Below are 24,254 nucleotides of genomic sequence, written 5' to 3'. Positions count from 1 at the left end.
ACTTCCTGGACACCACAGTACAAATAAGCAATGGCCACGTTAACACCACCCTATACCGAAAACCCACCGACCGCTATGCCTACCTTCATGCCTCCAGCTTCCACCCCGGACACACCACACGATCCATCGTTTACAGCCAAGCACTGAGGTACAACCGCATCTGCTCCAACCCCTCAGACAGAGACCAACACCTACAAGATCTTCACCAAGCATTCTCAAAACTACGATACCCACACAAGGAAATAAAGGAACAAATCAACAGAGCCAGACGTGTACCCAGAAGCCTCCTGCTACAAGACAGGCCCAAAAAAGAAACCAACAGAACTCCTCTGGCCATCACCTACAGCCCTCAGCTTAAACCTCTCCAACGCATCATCAGTGATCTACAACCCATCCTGGACAATGACCCCTCACTTTCACAGACCTTGGGAGGCAGGCCTGTCCTCGCCCACAGACAACCTGCCAACCTTAAGCATATTCTCACCAGCAACCACGCACCGCACCATAACAACTCTAACTCAGGAACCAACCCATGCAACAAACCTCGATGCCAACTCTGCCCACATATCTACACCAGCAGCACTATCACAGGACCTAACCAGATCAGCTACAACATCACCGGCTCATTCACCTGCACGTCCACCAATGTTATATATGCCATCATGTGCCAGCAATGCCCCTCTGCTATGTACATTGGCCAAACTGGACAGTCACTACGCAAGAGGATAAATGGACACAAGTCAGATATCAGGAATGGCAATATACAAAAACCTGTAGGAGAACACTTTAACCTCCCTAGCCACACAATAGCAGATGTTAAGGTAGCCATCTTACAGCAAAAAAACTTCAGGACCAGACTCCAAAGAGAAACTGCTGAGCTCCAGTTCATTTGCAAATTTGACACCATCAGATCAGGATTAAACAAAGACTGTGAATGGCTATCCAACTACAGAAGCAGTTTCTCCTCCCTTGGTGTTCACACCTCTACTGCTAGCAGAGCACCTCACCCTCCCTGATTGAACTAACCTCGTTATCTCCACACTGATTTATACCTGCCTCTGGAGATTTCCATTACTTGCATCTGAAGAAGTGAGGTTCTTACCCACGAAAGCTTATGCTCCCAATACTTCTGTTAGTCTTAAAGGTGCCACAGGACCCTCTGTTGCTTTTTATAAAAAGGACAGTGGACTTAAAAAAAAAAAAAAAAAAAAAAAAAAAAAAAAAAGCAGACTTCTAACAAACTCATAGAACTGATATGTTAGATCCCAGGGGAAGAAAATCTAAGGGAAAAAGGAGTTCAGGAGAACTGGCAGTTTCTAAAAGAGACAATATTAAAGCTGCAGCAGCAAACTATCTTGATACAAAAGAAAGATAGGTAGAATAGTAAGAGGCCAGTATGACTTCATCAGGAGCTCTTTAAATGATCCGAAAATCAAAAAAGGAATCCTACCAAAAGTGGAAATTGCTAAGGATGAGTACAAAAGAACAGCAGAAGCAAGGTAGGGACAAATTAAGGCAGGCCAAGGCACACAATCAGTCACACGTAGCAACAGACATAAAAGACAGTAAGAAGAGGCTCTATAAACACATTAGGAGTAAGAGAAAGACGAAGGCAAGCATAGGCCCTCTGTTTAGTGGGGCAGGAGCGCTAATAATGGGCAACATCAAGAAGAATTAGGCGTTTAATGACTATTTACTTCAGCCTTCATTAATAAGGTAAACGGTGACCACATATCTAACATAATTAGATATCTAACAACAAAGGGGAAGGAACACAAGCCAGAACAGGGAATGAGTAAGTTAAAGAATATTAAGCTAAGTTACTTAAGAAACGAGCTGAGGTAGTGTCAAAACCATTTGTGATTATCTTTGAGAACTCAAGGGGGACACATGAGGTCCCAAAGGACTGGTGGAGGGCAAACAAAGTACCCTATCTTTAAAAAGAAGACCCAGGAATCCCTGATCAGTGAGCCTAACTTTGATACTTGGAAAGATACTGTAACAAATTATTAAACAATAAATTTGTAAGCACATAGAGGATTATAAGTAATAGCCAGCATAGATTTATCATGAACAAATCATGCCAAACCAACCTAAATTTCTTCTTTGACAAGGTTACTGGCCTAGTGGATGGGGGGGAAGCTGTAGGTGTGTAATGTATCTTGATTTTCGTAAGGCTTCTGACACAGTTCCACATGCCATTTTCATAAGCAAGCTAGGGATAGGTAGTACAGATGAAATTACTATAAGGTGGATGCATAATGGTTGAAAGACCATACTCAAAGAGTAATTGTCATTGGCTTGCTGTCAAACTGTGGGGGACAAATGCAGTGGGGTCCCGCAGGTGTCAGACCTGGGTCTGGTAGTATTCAATATTTTCATTAATGACTTAGATAATGGAGTGGAGAGTATGCTTATAACATTTGTGGATGACACTTAGCTGCGAGGGATGCTAGCACTTTGGAAGACAGTATTAACTACTCTGAAATCAACAAGATCAAATTCAATAAAGACAAATGGAAAGTACTACACATAGGAAAGAAAAATTAAATGCACAAATACAAAATGGGGAATAACCAGCTAGGTGGTAGTACTGCTGAAAAAGATTTGGGAGTTATAGTGGATTACAAACTTAACATGAGCCAAAAACATGGTGCAGCTGCAAAACAGGTTAATATCATTCATGAGTGTCACATAAGATATGGGAAATAACTGTCCACTCCACTCAGCACTGGTGAGGCCTCAGCTGGGGAACTGTGTCCAATTCTGAAAACCACACTTAAAGAATGGGAAAAAACTGGAGAAAGCCCAGAAGAGAGCCACAAAAATGATAAGCAGTTTGGAAGACCAGAGAGGAAAGGTTAAAAAAAACTGGGCACGTTTAGTCTAGAGAAGAGAAGAGTGAGGGGTACCTGATAACAGTCTTCAAATATGTTACAACTGTTATAAAAAGGATGGTGATCAATTGTTTTCCAGCACCACAGAAAGTAATACAAGAAGTAATTGACAATCTAAACAAGGGAGATTCAGGTTGCATATTAGGAAACTTTCTAACTATAAGGACAGTTATGCACTGGACTAAGCTTCCAAGGGAGGTTGTGGAATCTCTGTCATTGGAAGTTTTTAAGAACAGGTTGGACAAACACCTCCCAGGAGTTGCCTGGCTTGGTCATGCCTTAGTGCAGGGGGCTAAAATAGATGAACTCTTGAGGTCCTTTCCAGCCATACATTTCTACGATCCTATGGTTGATTAACTCTATAGCAGACCTTCACATTTTTGGTGGTGAGAAGGAAGGTGTGCTTGCCAACTATAACCTGACAGAAGAGTGATTCAAACGTTATGCAGGCAAAGTACTTATTCCATAGTCACTAATTAAATTTTTTCCCAAGGACAAATTTTCCTAATTAGCTTGGATTGACATCCACTAAGAGCCCTGCTGCTGATGATTTTTGTGAACATTCTAGTGAATTTTAGGATTAAAATTTAAAAATATCAAATGTCTTATTTTCAGGCCTCAAAAAGAAGACCGCTTTCAGCATGTATTTAAAGATGATTTCCTACCAGGTATCCTTCTTTGTCATATATATATTGCAACAGCCTGTGATGGTTCATCACAATTTTCGGAAATTGAATTTTTTGCATCATAAGATCAGCAAGAATCCGCCAATAGGCCAAAATAAATAGTGATGGGAAAACCCGAAAGGAGAATTTGAATAAGCATCCTAAAACCTGGATGCTTGTCCAAACTTATGAAGACTCCCATCAAGCCCAATAACACTGCATCGCACAACCTCCCCTGCCCTAAGCAAGTCCTCCTACCTGCCATTTTCTTGTAGAGAACCTAGTAGTCAGCTACTCCCATCCGGTACAGTCTCAAGATCTCTCCCACCCAGTTCCCCTTTACAGGTTTTCATCTTCCTCTGCACAACCTAAGGCTTCATCTCCTCCTGTCCCTGGATAGGAGCTAAGCTGACATAGCTGGCCTGGTAGCTTCTTCTCTGACTGTAGAAGTCAACAAGAAAAATCATCAGGAACAGCAGGGGAAGAATACAGGCAACCTCTGGAAGACATCTCTAGACTGGGCAGGGACTGGTGCTAGTGACAGCAACAAGAAAAAAAAGCTTTCCTATTTCCCTACGAAACACTGATTTCAATAAGGATAATCCAAACCCGTTACCTTCAAGCCTTGTCTACATTATACTAGGAAACAATTTTACAAACTGAGATCCTGGTAGAACTATTTTATAGCTTAGTTATGCACGAATAACAGTGACAGAATTTTTCTATCAAGGTCACATTTAAACATAATTCTCTAAAAGGTACTAAATTCAGTGTTAATTGGATTTTTTAAACAAAGGTAAGTAAGCAATTTGATAGTTTCCTACATTTACAAATATTGAATATGACTGTTTCCATATACAATTTTCTTTGCTTAGCAGTGTTCTTAAGGTTATAAAAAAATTGGCTATTAGTTGTCTAGTACTTAAAGGAAAGCATCAACTTTGAAGTAAACATGTTTAATACCCTTCAATCTCTGGGCAATCATCTGAAAGTATAACTGATTTTTCTGAAGTGTAGTAAAATGTTTATATTACATTAATTATTTTCAACATTTTAAAGTATGCACTAAAATGTATAATAATGGATATGATGATAACTTATCTTGGTTCTCTTTTTGAGGCAGTGACGGTGGGAATGCATTGTTAACCTTTAAAAATTGACAGAATTTGCACATAGATAACAGAATAACTTTTCCTGTGAATTCTTAAGAGACAAAATTAAAGAAGATAGGCCCAAAATCTGCTATATAAACTGATACTGGAGTGGAACTAAGTCTGTATAGAAATTTTCATATATTTTTTCCACATAAAAGCCTTAATACCGAATGTTTTAAATCTATTTTTAGAATGAAGAAAGAGAAGAAGCCAAGTGTGCAGTCTTTAAAAACTACACTGTAACCAAACAAGTATACTTACATGATACAGGAGAAAATATATCCATTTCAGCCTTCTAACAGAACATGGGTCAAATTGAGGGGTAGGGGTGGTAGAGAATAGTGGTACTCTTCCAAGCTACACCCAAAAGGCAAGCTACACTCACCTGACAAGCCAATATGAGACTGCACTCATGGTAAATTGTGCAGATGTTCAAAATATGATCATATGCACTCTGCTGAGCTCCACTGGGTTCTTCATAAGATCCTCTAAGACATTAATTTCACTCTCCTCTCGTACATACTTTCATCAGCAGTGAAACAGAAATGCTGACATCACTGGGCATGTTAATTAACACCTCACTGAGGTGACTGGAAGAGTTCACCCTTCCATGTGATTTATTCAGATTGTCTGCAAAATCAAACATTGCTGTACTCCTTACATTTAGTCATAATTCCAAACATCTGAAGTGGTTAAAATGGGATAGGTGTTGCCCTCTGGAAGGTAGGAGACCCAGGGAGTTGTGTGGTGCTCTGGGGGGTGGGAGGAGGACAGGGAGTTTGCAGAGCAAGCCTGCACTCACCCTGACACCGTGGCTCCTGCGGCTCCTATCCTGCAGGGCCGGCTGGGTTTGGTTCTCTGCTCTGGGTGTTGTGACCTGGTTCCTTGCACATGGGATTGCAGTGCCACTCAGGTTTGGCCTGTCCACCTGTGAGACTCCATCTATGGAGAGGCAGATGGGTCAAACCTGAGTGGTGCTGTAACCTGGCAGCAGGGGCCAGGACTCAATGCCCAGAGCAGGAAGGCAGGCTCAGCCAGTTCTACAGGACAGGAACCTCTTCAACCGTGTCAGGGGGCTTTGAGGGTCAAAGTGGGACAGTTCTGTGAAACCTGGGACCGTTGGGAGGTCTGCCTAGTTTGTATTTTGAAGGTTTTCTTCACAGCCAAGAGAGCTACATAAACATACAAAGTTTCGATTCTGGAGCAAAAGATGGCAGTATGAGAGAGGCAATGGCATGTTGTACCATCACATCTCTTACAACCCCTGGTTCAAAGCCCTGATTAATAGCTCATTTTAAACACTATGAAAAACTTTTTTTTAACTAGAGCTTAGTGAATAATTGATTTTTCAGACTGCTTGTTCTGAAAACCGCCCAAAGAACTTATTTCCGACTCAAGTCGGAAAGAACGGTTACTGATCTATTCGGTAGCTGTTGTTCTTCGAGATGTGTTGTAATGTCCATTCCACTCTTGGTGTCTCGGCACTCAGCACACGGCTGTCAGAAACTTTTTCCTCTCACTAGTAACCGTTGGGTGACTCAAGCGCCCTCTGTTGCAGTGCGCCACTGGAAGCAGGTTTAAAGGGCAGCACTGCTCCCACTCCCCTCAGTTCCTTCTTGCCAGAACTCCGATGTAGAGTGGTAGGAGAGAGTGTCATGGAATGGACATGTGGAATAGATCTTGAAGAACAAGAGTTACTGAACAGGCTATTAACCATTTTTTCGTCTGAGTGATTGCACATATGCATTCCACTCTTAGTGACTCACAAGCTGTGGAGCAGGAGGTGGGATCGGAATCTATTTAAATAAAAATTGGAGAGAAACTTGCCCAGTTCTAACATCATCTCTTGAGTCCTGAGTGACAGCATAATGGGAAGCAACCATGAGGACTGAGGACCAGGTTGCCACTCCACAAATGTCCAGAATTGGAACATGTGCTAGAAAGGCTGCTGAGGCTGCCTGCAATCTCATAGAATGAGCTGTGACTCTGCTCGGCAGGGTGACATTAGCCAGGTCACAGCACATGCGTACACAAGAGGCTATTCAAGAAGAAACTGTCAGACTGATTGTCCTTTTATTCTGTATGCTACCACTACGAAAAGTTGGGAGGACGTGGTTCTGTCAAGGTAGAATGCCAGAGCTCTTCTGACCACCTTCTCTGCTCAAATATGGCTTCAGGTAAGTAAATTGGATGTTGATATGGAAAGATAACACCACTTTTGGGACAAACCTTGGAGGAGGACGCAGGTAAACATTGCGATTAAAAAAGATTGCATATGGAGGCTCAGACATTAAAGTGTACAGTCTCCTACTCTTCCGGTGAACGTAATGGCAACCAAAAATACCACCTTGATTGACAGATGTAGCAGAGAGCAAGTAGGCAAAGGCTCAAACAGATGACCGATAAGTCTTGACAACACTAAGTTTAGATCCCAGGTGGGAACTGAGTCTTGCACCTGAGGGTACAATCTGACTAGGTCTTTCAAAAACTTTATGGACGTCACTGGAGAAAGCAGATTGATTATCCACTTTAGGGTGGAAAACTGAAATAGTTGCCAGATGTACCTTGATTGAACTAACAGCCAAACTTTTGTGTTTCAGGTACATTAAGTAATATAGAATGTGTTGAACTAAAGAACGGGATGGCAATACTTCGTAATGGCAAGACCAGATGGAAAAACATCTCCATTTAGAGAGCTAAGTAACCACGGTAGAAGGCTATTATTTAGCAGACTCTCTTGAATCTCTTTCAAGCAAGACCGCTCTCTAACATCTAGCCATGACGCATCCATGCAGTTAAACAAAGACTGCAGGCTCAAGTGGAGTAGGCAACAAAATGGTTACCTACTTACAACTTGTCCTTGTCCTGTGCTGTGTTGTCCTTCGAGATGTGATGCAGATGTGTATTCTACTTAGGTATGTGTGTGCCTCACGGCTGGAGAACTTTGCCTTGAAGTACCTATACAAGTGGAGCTCACGCCCTGTAGTCCTAGCCCCTCCCCTGGACATGTAAGGGGGCGCCACACCGACTCCCTCAGTTCCTTCACACTGACTGTTAGAAGTACAGACTTTGATGCAGAATGGACAAAGGCTGGGTTGTAGAATACAAGTCTGTATCACAATTTGAAGAACAGTTACAGGTTACAGGTAGGCAACTGTTTTTTTCTTCTTTGAGCAGTTGCAGCCATGTATTCTACTTAGGTGAAACATAAGCAGTACTTGTAGGAGGTGGAGCTTGGAGTCTATTTAAACAAGGACTGTAGGGTTGCCTTCCCAAAATTTGCATCTGTCCTAAGCACAGCAGTAATGCCATACTGGTTTGTAAAACTACATACAGAGGACCAAATGGCAGCCCTGCATATGTTCAATATAGGAATGTCACTTAAAAACACTGTCTACATTGCCTGGGCTGTCATGGAATGGGCTTACTCCTTCTGAGGAGGTGTAGCCTGGACTACTTTGTGTGCAGTCATGATGCAGGAGTTACCCACCTGGAGGTGGTCTGTGAAGACACCACTTGACATTTCATTCAGTCTGCACATGAAACAAAAACAAGATGAGGAGTGGAACGGTTTGGTCCTATCCAGATAAAAAGCTAACCATTACTTGACATCCAGTGTGTGAAGACATCATTTCTCTGGGGTTCAATGTGGCTTAGGGAAGAACACTGGTAAATGTATAGCTTGGGTGAAGTGCAACTGGGAAACCACTTTGGATAAAAACTTAAGATGTGGCCGCAGGGCTATTCTTTAGAAAACTGCATGTAAGGGGGCTTTGCCCCCAAAGCCTATAACTCACCCACCCCATTGCAGGTGTTATCACCAAAAGGAAGGGAGTTTTCTGCCACAGAAGGGAGCCAGAAGTTGATGCCAGAGGCTTCAACGGAAGTCCCATAAGAGCTGCTAAGACAGTATTAAGGTCTCACAAAGGAATCATCTCTTTAACCAGTGGGTGGAGACAAGTGACTCCTTCCAAGAACCTCACTGCCATGGCGTTTGAAAACACCGACTTACCATTTGATGGAAAGATGAAACACCAAAATTGCCACCACGTGGACTCTCAGTGAAGTAAGTGCAAGACCAGAAGACTGAAGGTTTAATAGCTACTCCAAGATGTCCTGAATACCTGCCAACTGTGGTTTAACTCCCTGGGCTATCAACAACATCAAGACCCCTTTCCACTTGGCCAAGGAGGTTGCTATGTTGGAGGGGACTTCTGGACTGCCTCCAAACATCATTCCTACTCCTCATCTAGCCATGCAGTATCCACACTGGGAGATGTAGGGAGCTAAGTCTGGATGCAAAACCTGATTGTGATGTTGATTCAGGAAGTCAGGATGAAGAGGAAGGGATATGGGAAGCCAAACTGATAGCATGAGGATGGAGAACCAAAACTGTCTTGGCCATGCTGGAGCAATGAAAATGAGCTTGGCATGTCCAATTTCAACTTGAGAATGACCTGCGGGATAATCAGAATTGGAAGAAAAGCATACAGGAGTGCCAATCCCCAGCTTGTTGAGGTAGAACATTGCTACTGTGTTGTCTGTGAGGACAAACAGGCACTTTCCCTTGATCTGCTGCAGAAAAACTTGGCATGCCAAACTGACAGATTTAAATTCTCTGTTGTTGGTGTGTAAAGCCAAGCCTTCTGTGGACCATAGACCCTGAGTTCATAGAGAACCCAAATGGGCCTACCAGTCAAGGGCAGATGTGTCAGTCACTAATGTGTGTTGGTTTCAGGCAGGCAAAGTGAATGTCCACACATCTATTGGCCAGACTTATCCATCAATCAACGGAGGCAAGGACATGAGAGGGCATCCTCACCACTGAGTCCAGGTGGTGATGGCTCGGTGAGTAGAAGGTCAGACTAGATGATCATGATGGTCCCCTTTTGGCCTTAAAGTCTGTGAGTCTATGGCAACAATGGAAGCCATTGTCTAGCTGGCAGGGATGGTCTCTCTACCAGTCTGCCCTTGTGCACCAGGGACAAGAACTCCTGCCTAGAGTTCTCAGGGAGCAGCTCTTTGAACTTCTCCATGGAACCCCATAAATTAAAACCAAAACACTACAGCAGAGCTTACTGGTTGGCAATTGAGAGCTCCAATCCCTAGTCCAACAAACCTTTCTGCCAAACAAAAATCCAGTTTTTTTGTCTCTTTTGATTTGGGGATGGCAGCCTGATGCCGCAGACACTCTCTCTCGTTAGCCACTGTAATGACTAGCAATCATGCAGGCAGATGGGAGTAAAGATAGTCAAACCCTTGGGAGGGACATAGTATTTGCTCTCTGCATGTTTTGAAATGGGAGGCAACAAAGATAGGGTCTGCCATAATGTCTTTAGAGGCTCTAACATTGCATTGATTGGCAGTGCCATCCTAGATGGACCTGCAGTTGATGAAAGGTCAATCAGACTACAAGAGGACTGCCTCATCTCCTTGATCTGAATGCCCAAGTCTGAAGTCACCCTCTGCAACAATTCCTGATAAGTCTTGTAATCATCAGGAGAGAGTGAAGTTGCCTCCAAGGAACACTCCTCATCTAGGGCAGGATCTATGTGGGGAATGGCCGGTTCTGCTCTGATCCAACCTCTGAGTCCAAAGAAGAAGATTCCCCATATTCTGACCATTGCGGGGCTGCTCCAATGAATGCTGGGGACTGGTGCAGAACCTGGCAGCACAGGGCGCTCGAGCTGCCCAACAGGTACCACTGAGGGATAAAGTTTCTTATGGCCATGTGCCAGGCACACAGACATCAAGAGTTGAATGCACATGCGCAATCAGTCGAAGGAGAACTGAAACTTTCGAAAATTTTTGATGAATAGAAAAAGTCAACAAAAAATTAATTTGCGGTCAAATGAAATTTTTTTTCAACCCAAAGCAAAATGTCTAGTTTCTGCACACTTTTAAAAATAAAAACCACAGACAATTCAAGGCTAGATTCACAAAAGGAGGTAGTGATGGAGCTGTCCAGTGGTTAGGGCTAACCTGGGATGTGGGAGACCAGGGCTCCACTCCCCCCTCTGCCGATGTAAGGCAGGAATTTGATCTTGGATCTCCCACCTTGCATGAAAGTGCCCGAACCAGTAGGTTATAGAGTGGTCTGGAGTAGGTCTCTCTGAACTCTCCTATTGAAGCTGTTCCACTTGGTATAAATAATTACATTTTTATTGGGCTAGAAAGAGTGAGAGAAAATGAGACTCTAGCTTGGTGGTTAGGGCACTCACCTGGGAGGGAGAAGACCCAAATTCACAACCCTGCTCCACATCAGACAGAGCGGGGAACGGAATCCAAGTCTCCCACATCCCAGGTAAGTGTTCTAACCACTGGGCTAAAAATTATAAAGTTGGCACCATGACCACTGTCACTGCCTCTTCCTCTTCCTCTGACCTGTTTTGTGAATGGCACTTAAGTCTCCCCCGAACGTTTTTCTGGCTGAAACCATTCAGCAAATTTGTGTGAATTTTTTTGGTGACTAAATCATTTGACTGAAAAATTTCACCTAACTCTTCTTTTAACACATTCACAAACAACAGTGATAGAATTATTCTATATTGTAATTTCCAGTTAATATGACATCATAGTAAGTCTCTCTATGTTGATTAATTAACATAATAAAATTTACTGGAAATGTGATGTAACAACAAAATAACTTAAAGATCATTACATAGATGTTTAAATGTCGCAAGGGAAATGAAGACTGGACTTAGGCAGGTGCATTCTATAACTATATTAATCTCATTTCTAAAGTTGTCATTTGTAAAATGAAATTCCTTCATGGAAGACATTTCCCTGCCTTCCTGTGCTGTCTCACGTCTGGCTCTGTAACCATTAAAAACCTTTTTAAAAGAAATTAAAGCTGAGTACCTATGTTATTCTGTAATGAACATGCTTTAACAGGAAGAAACATACACCATTAACCAAATAGTTGGAGTGTATTTGGCAAGTCCGACTTAAAATCTTTTACTCTTGGAAGGAGAAATACTCTAGTAACAAATAGCTAGAGACAGAGAAGATCACATTTGTTACTCTGAAAGCATGAGTTCCATGGACATTGAACATTAGTTCTATTGAGTTTTGGATATAGTTTTCTGAATATGGAGAGATGTTATGATGTACAATTTCTCAGTACAGAAATGGTATATCAAAGTTATGTAATATTTCCTATATTATATTTCAGTAAGGCCAGTTTCTCTATTAAAAGAACAAAATGCTTTGATAAACCACTGGTGTATTGACTGTCAAAGGTAACCTTTGCACTAATACATAGCTAACATAATTAGTGAAATCATATTAGTTTGCTAATTTGCTGACCTTCCTGTGGTGGCATTATAGAAGCCCAAGAAGCACAGAATTGTATCTCAGCTTACTACTTTGAAAATGTGAGAGAGAAAACAGTAGGAATAAATGGTCAATTTGAACATGGCATAATGACATCAGAGGGGTGTCACTTTGTCCTGTACTAGAACTGGTATATGTTTATTTATGATCTGGAAAAGTAGGTAAACTGAAAAATTGCAAAATCAGCATATGACAAAATTATTTAGTTTAATCAAGACAAGACAAGAGTGTTTGGAACTTCAGAAGGACCTAACAAAAATAGATGTATGGGTAGCACAAATGCAAGGTAAGTGAGTGGTTATATGATAAAATCATATGGGGAAATCTTCTTTAGAGATGGAGAGGTTTTTGTTTTTTCCCCCCGCAAAATATTTCCAGTATTTGTGACTTCACTTGGTGTGTAAAGCTATCCTACTCCAAACTGACCTAAGATAAAGTGGAATCCAAGAAGAAATGATTTAGGCTCACTTCAATCCACAATGGTCAATCTATATCATAAATATATCTAATAATTCCACCCAGTTGGTAATTTCTGTTGAGTAGAGAAGATGGCCTCTGCTTATATATAGCATACCTTTTTTGTCCTAGAAAAATATAAGCAAAGGGCAAAATATTTTCAGTTTGGTGCACAGTTCATTAGAGGGAGGCAATCTGAAGAAGCTAAAATAGGTATATACCTATTTATAATTCCCGTTGTGGATAAATGCAAGACATCATTTTTCTATATTAACTTAGCTTTCATTTCCACAGTATGTAAAATTCTAAAAGTTTCTACTGCTTCTGTGGCCTAGGCAGAAATGGTAACTCAACATTCAATCTCCACCACAGCGGATTCACCTGTGTAGGAGAATTTAGAGTCTATGGTCTACCTATTAGTTAATTAAATGTTGTATAATTTTATGAAGTATCATTTGACACTAATTCAGTATTATAGGTATCTAATTTTAATGGATTCACTATTTAACTGGGTCTAAATTTTAGATATTCTGATGTAATAAAATGTATAATCCTTGCAAATAAATCTGTTTTAATCAGTGCATCATATCTTTATGAATCCTGCATTTTATTGAATTCACTCTCAGCAACTACTGCATATATGAACAATGGAAAGTTGCCTGTATTTAAAGACAGTGTCATGTTAATGATTTACTTTGTTGTAGGAGAACCAATTTAATAAGCACTGTGAGTATTGCTTTGATCATTATATCGACTTTATCCTCCGACAGTAAATCATTCTAAATTATGGTGCACTTTATCTATTGGTTTACAGTAGGTGCAGACAAAAATTGCTTAGGATTTTGTTAGAAAATAGCTTCATGTATGATCTTTCCCATTTTACCAGTTTTATTTCTACCAAGGAATGATTTGGATAACAGCAATTCTGCTATAATTGTCTGGTGATATTTTCATGTTTTCTGTGGAATTTGTAAGTAGGCTGTAAAAATGTATTCATACAAAGTCCTAACCCAGAAGCAATTTTATTTTAAAACAAACAAATTGGAAGAAAACTTAAGGCCTTGATTGTGTATAGTCCCAACACAGGTGTACAAAGAAGTAGCAAGGAGTACGGGTTCCCCACACTTGCATGTGCCTGTTAAAGCTTTCTAAACCATGGGTCCTGGCCAGGGCCGCCGAGAGCGGGTTCGGGCCCCGGTGAAAAAAAATTTCGGGGAAGCCGGGCCCGGAATTTTTTCAGGCCCCCCAGCAAGGGCGGACTGGCTAAACAGGGCTGACGAGGGGGGTGGGAGCCAGGCCCCGGGCCCCCTTCCGGACCGCCGGGCTCCGGTAATTTGTACCGGCTTCTCCCTCTCGTCGGCCCTGGTCCACTCTTATGTGGAAGCAAATGTTTTGGGAGAAAACAGAGACATGGCTCTGACCTCCAGGGCTGTATGAGCACAGGGGGTGGAAGAATATGATTAAGGCTCATCATAAATGACTCCGCTCAGTGCAAGAGGGAAGCCCTGGGAGGTGTTGTGCCTCTGAGGCACAATATTTCCTAAGTGCACCTATATGCCATCTCATAAGCAAGCCTGTGCCATAAAGGCACATGTAGGCTTCAGTTAGGAAGTCTAAGTTATATTAAGGAACGATAAATTTTAAACACACACTTATAGCTAATTCAGATTTATGGCTGAAAGAGCCATTACAATTTTTACAAGGTACACACTAATGAACAATCAGATATCTAAAAACAGAGTACCCTTCAGGGCAAACTGGAGTCCCCTTTTCCCCGCAATACTATTGTGCCTAGGAACTGAAAAAAACATGTTATTCCCCACCTCTCTCCTTTTCCCTCCTGCCACTACTATTTAGAGTCAGAAGCAGCCTACCCTGGAACAATGAGTTACTGCTCCCCAAAACCTGAAAGTCTCTATCTCACCATATATTGGAGCTGTTAAATTTGTATGACTGTTTTGGTGAAACTGAGCATCTTTATTCTGGCTGTCAGCTAGCAGAAAAGAGCCTCCAGCAATATACTTACACTTCAAAACACATATCTATCCTACATGTTTAACAACCAGAAGACCAAACCTCTTCATATTTAAAAAAGTATTTAATTTAAATATTAAACCACGAACTGGACATGAAGAATGTACTTCTTTATAATTTTTAATGGTTCAGGAAGTTACATCAGTTTTAAATAATAAAAGTAGGTTGAGCTCTAAAATTTTAAGCAAAAACAGTTACAAAAAACAGTTGTTTGTGTATATGGTGAAATATAAATCTCACCCTCTGTGGTTTCAGAATGCTGTCCTGGGCAAGATGGATACAACCTTCCTTTAAGGGTGGAGTTTCTGTCTTAACTCAGTGTCCTTACTTCTGTGGGTTTAAATCAGCCTCTTAACACTTAATGCGGTTTTTGTGATTCAGTTTATTTTAGCTAGTCATCTAGAGAAAAGAAGCTAACTATGTGAGCCCACACAACTGGATCTCTAAAGACAAATTTCTGTAAAGAAAAAGCCAATTGAGCTGCCTTTATAATTCACCCAAATTACTTAGGAGGTATTGTAGCTTCCATTATTTTCAATACTCGACAGCAACACAGCTGCTTTCAAAGGAAGTTCATTTAGGTGTACTGAGTTACATGGCAAGATGTTTAAAAACAAACAAAATCCCTTTACTAATTTTTAGACATTAAAGCAGGTTTTAAAAATATATGTATTTCAGTTTTGCACACCAGTTTTACATAACACAGCTTTAGTCTCACTTTACCCAGTACCATCATTTTACAGCAAAGACCCATAAATTGGTAAGCAAACTGAAATGACATTTGTTTAATAACAATGTAAGGTGGGTGCAATTTCTTTCCCTGCCTGAAACAGGGAGAACTGGTTTTAATCTATCCAAAACTGGTTTTAAAATATCCAAAGCTAATGTTATATAAACCTTTTACCTACACTAACCTTTATGTCTGTATCGTGTTTTATTTAAAAAATTATGTCAATGTAGGTCCTTTGATCATGATGTTATTAAGATTTAAACTTTTGGGTCAGTGCTTTGAATACATTTCAAGCATGTTATGGCTACTGTGCTATTTAACTACATAGGGAATTATTACAGGAAGTTTGATCTGTAAAAGAGAAGCACCAAGGCATCTGTGCTGAATGAATTTTAAAGGTTATATGTAATCCTTTTTCTTGGAAAGAGATCTAATTTTTACCACACTTGAATTTGACTTAACAGATTTGCAAAAATGATTATCAAAAAGGATTTAATAAAAATGGAAGTCAAGTTCTATTAGACACAGCTAAAGGGTATACTAATTATGAAATGTTTGCACTTAATTACTAAAACTTTTACATTTCAACACCATAGTCAAAACTATATTTTATAAAATATGCTTCACTTTTGATGTGTTTACTGAGCAACAGTAATTTTTTTTTATTCCTTTGTTTTCTCTGGCAATTACAACACACTTTTTTGTTTTGTTTTGTTTTGTTTTGGTTAAACTACTTTTTCTGAATCAGCACAGGACAATAAGATCAATTTATACTGCTAACTGATGAAATCAGGCAAAACACTATTATGCAATTTGGTTTTCAAGACACTATTATGCTTAGCTAACTATAACCAGAAAAAACAAGCATGCCTGCTGCTTATCAACACAACTTCAAAAACAAGTTATTGAATACCATAGTTCTATTTGTAGGAGATAAACTTATTGTATTTTCTTATAACTGTTGGTCAGCATACTACATACATTGCATTACCATCTTGTAAGAATGATGGGATTATGTAAAAAGAACCTTTGGCCCCAGCTAGAGATTAAGTAGTCATGTCACACTATTTCTATTCTACCGCCTTGAAAACTGTTTCAAAGCCATTCTAAATCCTTGTGAGGGTTTTAAAATACGGCATGCTTTCAAAAGCCATCTGCAAAAGAAAGCTTGAAGAAATAAGCCAAATAGCTATTTTTAAAAATTCAGTGTTTTTTAATCTGCAGACATACACAAATGGCTGCATAAGTGCCCAATTCCAACTGCAGTTTACAAATCAAGTTCAAGCATTGAAAACAGTTTAAAGAATTTCTGATCTTAAGTCTTGGAGTGAATTCTATTTGATATTTGAAGAGCAGTGAAGTACTTGTCCATAACATTTATCTTGATTTGAGTTTCAGAGCTGTTTATATTTAAATCCTTATAAAAGGTTACTTCATATTTAAGAATAAACAAGTATAATGGGAGAATTGATCAGTTTTTCACTAATTTTGTATTTTTTTTAATAACTAATGCTAGGAAAAAATAATTTTCTTTTGACAAGAGTTGTAGGGTAAGAAACATACATAACTGTCTGTCTTTATTTTAAACTTTTCCGGACTTCACATATTTGAAGTTTATTTCATTTAAATTTTGGAAGGCTAACATTTTACTGAGATCCTTTAAACTGGGTGTTAATAAATAAATAAAAATAGAATATAGACAAAAATCTTAGAATTCATGTGAAATACACTTATAAGATATGAAACTTAGGCAGCTCTCTGAAATGCAACAAGAAAGTAACAGCAACACAGAATTTCCAGCTGAGAACATACAGTTATGTAATGACTTAACTGAAAATATTTGTAAAAAACTTTGCCAATGTGTTGCAATTTGCTTCATTATTTTCTCCTAATTCCAGCTCCTCCCACTACACAGCAGATAGCTTCTTCTCTCCAGCCCGTGAATTTTAAGACAGCCATTATTACTACTATTTTGTTATCTATTTGTACTGCAGTAGCACCTAAGAGCCCAAGTCATAGCCAGGACCCTGTTTTTTGGACAGCCAAGACAGTATCTCCCTACCACTACCATCGCACTTTTGCAAAGGACACAACTTCCACCAGTCCACAGGTTTAAAAATTAGTCCAGTCTTGAAGGTCTTTAATATAAGCCAAGCAAATATATCTAAGGAGAAAATAGGTGAAAAGCAAGAAAATATGTTGAACAGCAAAACTGATTGCAAACTGGGCTAACCCAGGAAAGACATCAAGTCTTTATTGCAGTGGAAGAATGTGTTTATTTCTTGGACCATATTCTGATTTCACTTAGACTGAGACTCGAGAATAACTCTATGGACCGTCTTTTTGTTCTGTGTTTGTACAGCACGTAGCACAACTGGGTCCAATCCATTACTAGGATTTCTAGGTGCTATAAAAACAATAAATAAATAATAAAGTCAAACTAGTTACACCAATTACAACTGGGGTAAGGGAGCAGAGAATCGGGTCCCAGGAATTTTTCCTTTAGGGTAACATATACAGGTTAAAGTGCTGATCTTGTATTACAATCCACTATTGTTGACCCCAGCACATCCGAGTGGTACTGAAATCAGCTGGACTCCACACAATCCATGTGAGCAGATCCCAATTCAAGATCAGGTCCTGAAGAATACTAATGGCAAATAATATGACTAAGGATTTATGAAGTATTGTGCCATTCTACTGCATTTTCCTTCCCTCCATTTGATTCTAACGCTTTGATTCTCTGGATATAGGATAAGATCATAATCTGAATTCATTTTAGATTTCACACAATGCCTAAATTATTATATGTAAATGCACGGAAGAACCCAATTTAGCAGCATATTTTATAAAAGACCACTAAAAAAAGCCAAAGGTAGAAATAAATTATAATTGCTTGTTCAGTACAAGTACCAGTAAAGTACCTTTGAAAGAAAATAGTGTGGATTTCAATACTGTGTCAACTGACTCTTTGAACTACAAATCATATCTCAGAGAACAGCAATAAATGCAACAAATGGAGAGGTAGATTTAATTATATCATGAATCTGAAGGGCCCTTTGTACCTAAACAATATATTTTTACAGTGAAGTAGTTGTCATATGAACGATTTAGTAATACTTGTGACAAAGATGTCAAAATCATTAGACAAGGTAAAAAAAAATACTAAAAAGAATAACCATTATATACCTAAGTTATGGAAGCAAAGGTCAAGTTTTGAGTTCCACATGTTTTATTCTGTATATTATTTTCAATATTAATTATGTCACAAAGTTGATTACATGTTTATTTTGTTTTATAGTTTGAAGTAAATGTAAAAATGGCATTCTAGCAGATGTAAAAGGATGTACTTCATCTCTAGAGTTACCACAGATCTCCATTCTTAGTCCTATCCTCTTCCCTTCACATAGGTGAACTCATCACTGCCACTATCATCTTATGCTGATGACTTGCAAATCTACCGATGCACTGCTGACCTGTTTTGCATGATTCAGTTCCACATCTCAAACCACTGCTCTTGATGGTCTTCCTGCCACCTTACATTTAAGATGATTAAAACTAAACTCATACTCTTTCCTCATAAATGCTCCATACGCCAACCATTCTTTGCACTACTGACAATAATACTATCCTCCTCATCACCCAGGCCTATGCACAGAGAGACATCTTTGATTCCTCTTCATTAGTGATTCACACATCCAAGCTATGTCCAAAATCTTGCTACTTTATTCCTCCATTATTTCCAAAATTATCATTTTCTTTCTATCCACATAGCTAAAATATATCCAGTGCTTTACCACCTCCTCTATTGCTAGGGTAATCCGCCTCCATCCTCCCCTCTTTGGCCTCCCTATCATCCACATTGCCCCACCTACATTCCTTTTAAATCACAGCCAAGATTATCTTCCGTGCCATCTTCTTAACCATGCCATCCTCTCTTCAAATCCTACAGCTTGCCCCACCTTTTTCATCACATCAAGGACAAGCTTCTTGTTCTCATGTTCACAACTCTGCCCCACTCTACTTATCGGCTTTTGTATCTGATTACACTACCCTTCACTCTTTCAGCTCTGTCAGTGATGCTAGCTTTGACAGCCCACTAGTCTGCTTCTTCCATAACCTGATTCTTCCTGAGTGTGTCGATAATGACGAGCACATTGTGGGCACTAAAAAAAACAGAACACTAAGATTGCAAAATCAAGTGCTCTAAAGTTACGAAATACCTGAATTAATGTTCCTCGTGCAACCTTATTTCAGACCCCTTACGTGTATGTATTGACTTTTTTTAAAAAATGTAATTTCCTTTAAAAAAAAAAATCTTACAATTGAAAAAAAAAAAAAGCCATTATGTGGCACCATACTGACTCCACAGCAGAGTTGGGTCTTTACAACAGCACATCTGAAGAAGTGGTTTTTTTAGCTTATGCCCAAATAAATCTGTTAGTCTTTAAGGTGCCACCGGACTCCTCGTTGTTTTTGTATAACAGCACAGTCTTCTACCAATTGAACAGGTAGCAGTAGTAGGCTCTTTTCTTCTATGTTTAACTGCCACAAGAGGGGGGTTGCCACTGAGTTTCACAGCTATTTGCTAGAAAGCAAAGGAATGTAGAGACTCAGGATTCCTGGGTTCTATCCCAGGTCCTGTAAGGGAACTAATGGTGACAAATCCTTTTGCCCCATCCCTGCAGCCTCTTCCAAAAAATTTCAACCTGGGAAATTTCAGACCAAGTAGTTAAAATGTAGCAAAGTTATAAGCTACTGAAAACATAGGCTTGTAAAGGAAAGTGTTAAGCAACCTTAACTATAGGCATTGCTACCAGAGTTGCCTATAACAACAACAAAGGTCATCAGTGACTTCTCAGACCTGTGCCTTTTTTTTGTATAATACATACCATTTCCTCATAGATTTTAGCTATCTTGGAGAGCTCAAACTCTATGCTACACAAACTGTTGCCCTAACTGTGAAAACAGTATTACTTTATTTTTGATCACAGGATATCTGTTAGATATTAGCTGCCCTATATGCTCAAGCTAAAGATTTATTATAACTGAAGCAATGTAACAATTTGACAAAACAAAAAAGGGAGAAAAGAAAGCCACTTTTTTTTTTTAAAAAAAAAGTTCTGGCAGAACATGCAAGGTTAAGGATCTAGGTACTAAAGGTGCATACCATTCATATTTCTGTTGTAGTTGATATAAAGCACAGAACATTAAATTACAAGTAAATACAGTAGTAATCCACAGATGTGGGCACGTAATGTTCTGGCAAGCTAATTTATTGCCTCAGCAGAACACGATTTTGTAGGGAAACTCTGCTTTATACTTGAGAGGCACAAATGTTGTAGCAAGTCACTTAAGACTTGGCAAGAGCTCTCCATCCTCCCCCATCCTCCACTGACATACTTTATAAGAGGTCAGTATGATCTCATTCAACAAAGAGGATATTGCACGGATGATGATTTATAAACCCATATAACAAACTGGGGTCTCAGTTTTTTTTTTTTTTTTTTTTTTTTTTTTTTTTTTAAGTCTTTTCGGTTTTCTTGGCGGCTCAGTTGGTAGTACAACATGCTACCAATACAAATAGCTGCTTCATACACGACTCCTAGGCATTAAAGTACACAGGGATGGGGACTTGATAGGGGAGAGATTTTCAGTCTCTAAAGAGATGAGTTCAATTTGTAGCAAACACTGTGGCTTCAGAAGCATTTGCTTGCCCTTTGATGGTTTTGGAATGGTACAGTGCACAAATGGTATATGGAGAGCTGTTCAGTGAAAAGGAAGACTGCGATACATCAGGAATAAATAGGTGGTTTCAAAATAAAAGCACAGGTAATATAAGGTACACACCTAGTTGAGCTCTTAATTTTCGTCACAAAATATTGGACGGCAACAATGCCCTTGACATTCCCACTATTTTGGACCAGGGTGTGAGAGGCAACAGTGTGTTGCTCAGTTTTGGAAGAGTGAAGTCTCTGGCCCAGAAAGGATGGCAACAAATAAAATAAAGTAAATAAAAACAGATTCAATATTCTGCAGCTATACTTGATATGTAATGACTCACCCTTGCCACAGGGTGTCACAAGTTTAATGATATTTAGCCAGAATTTCAAATGTTGAGAGTAAAATTGACAGGGAAAGCCTGGGCAATACTGGTTCTGTTACCAGAGTTGCACCACAGAGACCAAGTATCAAGTTTGATTTATATATTTTAAAAAATCGACAGCAGCTACAAATAGAAAATAAGAAGGGACTGAAACTACTACATTTCAACCAAAGATATATTGTGAAATTTAGTCAAAGAAATCAGTCACCCTACCAAAAATATTTCAATCTCTCTCACTATTAACTTCCTGCCACTCTTAGAGTTCAGAAAAATAACAATTAAACAAAGGATGAAGATCCACAAAATGCAGATTAAGCATGTCAAACTTTTACTAAATTAGTTCTTTTTCCTTTTATAGATCAACAGTAACTATGATTTCAAAAGTGGCATTTCTTTCCAAAGCTAGCATGTCAGAAAAGAAGATTAACATATTACAGATGTAATATACGAAGTGTTGATAGTCCTACATATAGAATTCTACCACTTTTACTAAGATTTCAGCTAGATTCCAATACATGTCTTTCCTAATGTTCCTAGTCTCTTTTTGTTTTACACTTTGGCAAGATCATGAAACCTGAAAACCACCTAAAATTTTTTTTGGTAGGTGGAAGAGGGAATTGACTCAAATGAGGAATCTATCAAAAATCTGGAGAAAAAAAATAAAGCAGAGTTACAATACCAATGGGTGAATTCTGATACTTTTAATAAGAGTTCTATCAGGTTTATTACACTAGAACTACAAGGATTTAGAAAATAGGGTCAGTATTGGAATACTAGGGTTGCTAAAGGTTCTGACATATATCAGTTCATATAATGGTGTATCATCTTTATTAGAATTAATATATGATGGGAAAATGTGATCCATTACTTTGAATTATTACAGTCTTTAGAGTTCCCTACAAAACATGCCTCCATCTACACCCATCTATATTAAACATTTTCTCTCTGTTTCTTGTTAGATTAGGGTCACGAAGGTTATATCTGAAGGTGGAAAGGAAAAGTAATACTTTATATCAATGAAAAGAGATACAACATATTCCAAGATAACACAGCAAACCAGGATCAAAAGAAAGAAAATTCATTGTTGAACTCTATTGTTTGTAACTCTGATTTTGACAATGATAAATAATTATTGTAGTTAATATTATCTATTTTTCATATTATATGTCACTATGGAATATTTATACTATAATATAGATTCGGATGTGTAATGGGCCTGATTTGAAGTCAATGGAAGTATTTTCATTGGATTAAATCTTTTACATTTATCCATACTGTGTGTGGTTTATTCTCTAAATACAGATGTTCTTAAACTATGTTCCACAGAGCACTTGCTTGTGGCCCAGACAGCTGTCTGGTCACAGGGTGCAGGCTGCTTCTTGTTTCTAGTGATTAAATTACACTGAAGGACAGAAAAATACATTAAATACTTTGCTATTATTTCTTTTCCACATAAACAATTGCTATAGTTGCCACCTAGACATCATGTGACTGCAAATGGGAGGGGAAGTGGTTCATGAAAACATGAACATGAGGGGAGCTGTCCATGTGATTCATACTATTATGTCATTCACACTGTGAGAGAGGTATGATAATTTATGTCTTAATACCATAGGTTTTCCAGTGAGCTAAATCCATTTCATTTACAGTATACAAATTCCCTCTTTCCACTTGCCAATTTATAATTGTGTCTTTATTGATAATAAACATGAAGTGAATACAATATTTTAAAAGTAGCACTACTGTAACTCTCACATAGGCAAAGTGATAAGTCCCAGCATGAGTTTACAAAGCAGAATAAACAAAAAGGGTGACAATAAACAAAGGGAGCCTATCAGATGTCCTACAAACCTATGGAACATTATAAAAATAATGGTTGCTCTGCATTGTTAGGGGGACAGTAACCAGAAAGTTAAACATTACTGTTCTAGAAAATGCTTAACTTCTTGAGTTGGGTGGCTGGGGCACAATCTGGAAAAGTGCTAAGGTAAGCAGCTATTTTTAAATTATGCTTATTTGTGAACTCACTTTCCTTGGAATGTTTTATTATAAATTAAACCAGTTCTTAGGTGTTTCAGTTCACAGAACTGTAGAAGTTAGTGATGGAAGAGACCTGATAGATTATAATCTATCTGCCTACAAATCCAATCACTGTGCTGTGTATTTTAAATAGCTAAGGCTATTTCTGTTTGAAACAGCAGATGTTAACCTCAGACAGCCTTTGCTCACCTGGGCCTGATCTCTGCTGATGACTCAGATCTCACTCTTGTGAAATACAAACTTCTCCAGAGAGAGTGGAGGGTGTTTAGAAACTTGCAGGATCTGGCCCACAAAAATTACTCTCTGCGGGGGACAAGACTTCTAGGGAAAAAAGGACTGGGCTCAGTAATCTCAAAAATTCTAAAATTAAACTATATCAAAATCAATCAAATTTTGGTCATTTATTCATCCTAAACTTCACTTAAAACTTTGATTTCTGTGGTGCCAGCAGCTTCTTATATTCAAGTTTACTTTCGTAGAGCTGGATTTAAGTGCTGAAAAGACTAAAAATGGATGTTAACTATTTCCATTTTCACTGAATTGCCCACTGTGTATTTTGTCCTGTAAATGTTGATATATGTTGAGGGATAGCTCAGTGGTTTGAGCATTGGCCTGCTAAACCCAGGGTTGTGAGTTCAATCCTTGAGGGGGCCACTTGGGGATCTGGGGCAAAATCAGTACTTGGTCCTGCTAGTGAAGGCAGGGGGCTGGACTCGATGACCTTTCAAGGTCCCTTCCAGTTCTAGGAGATGGGATATCTCCATTAATAATTATTATTATTATTATTATTATAACTATTTAGTTGAGAGGTATTGAGAACAGTATTTGAAGAAATGC

At 39.0% G+C, this 24,254-nt stretch overlaps 1 protein-coding gene across 1 annotated transcript in view; it reads right to left on the bottom strand.

The window, feature by feature from the left end:
* Positions 1 to 24,254, bottom strand: part of MICU2 (mitochondrial calcium uptake 2) — a 252,633-nt gene that overhangs the window by 150,370 nt on the left and 78,009 nt on the right. The gene's annotated exons all lie outside the window — the stretch shown is intronic.

Source organism: Emys orbicularis, chromosome 1 (assembly GCF_028017835.1).
Source record: "Emys orbicularis isolate rEmyOrb1 chromosome 1, rEmyOrb1.hap1, whole genome shotgun sequence".
NCBI classification, from domain to species: Eukaryota; Metazoa; Chordata; order Testudines; family Emydidae; genus Emys; species Emys orbicularis.
Note: the sequence above shows the minus strand (reverse complement) of the source record. Positions and strands in the feature narration are given on the sequence as shown.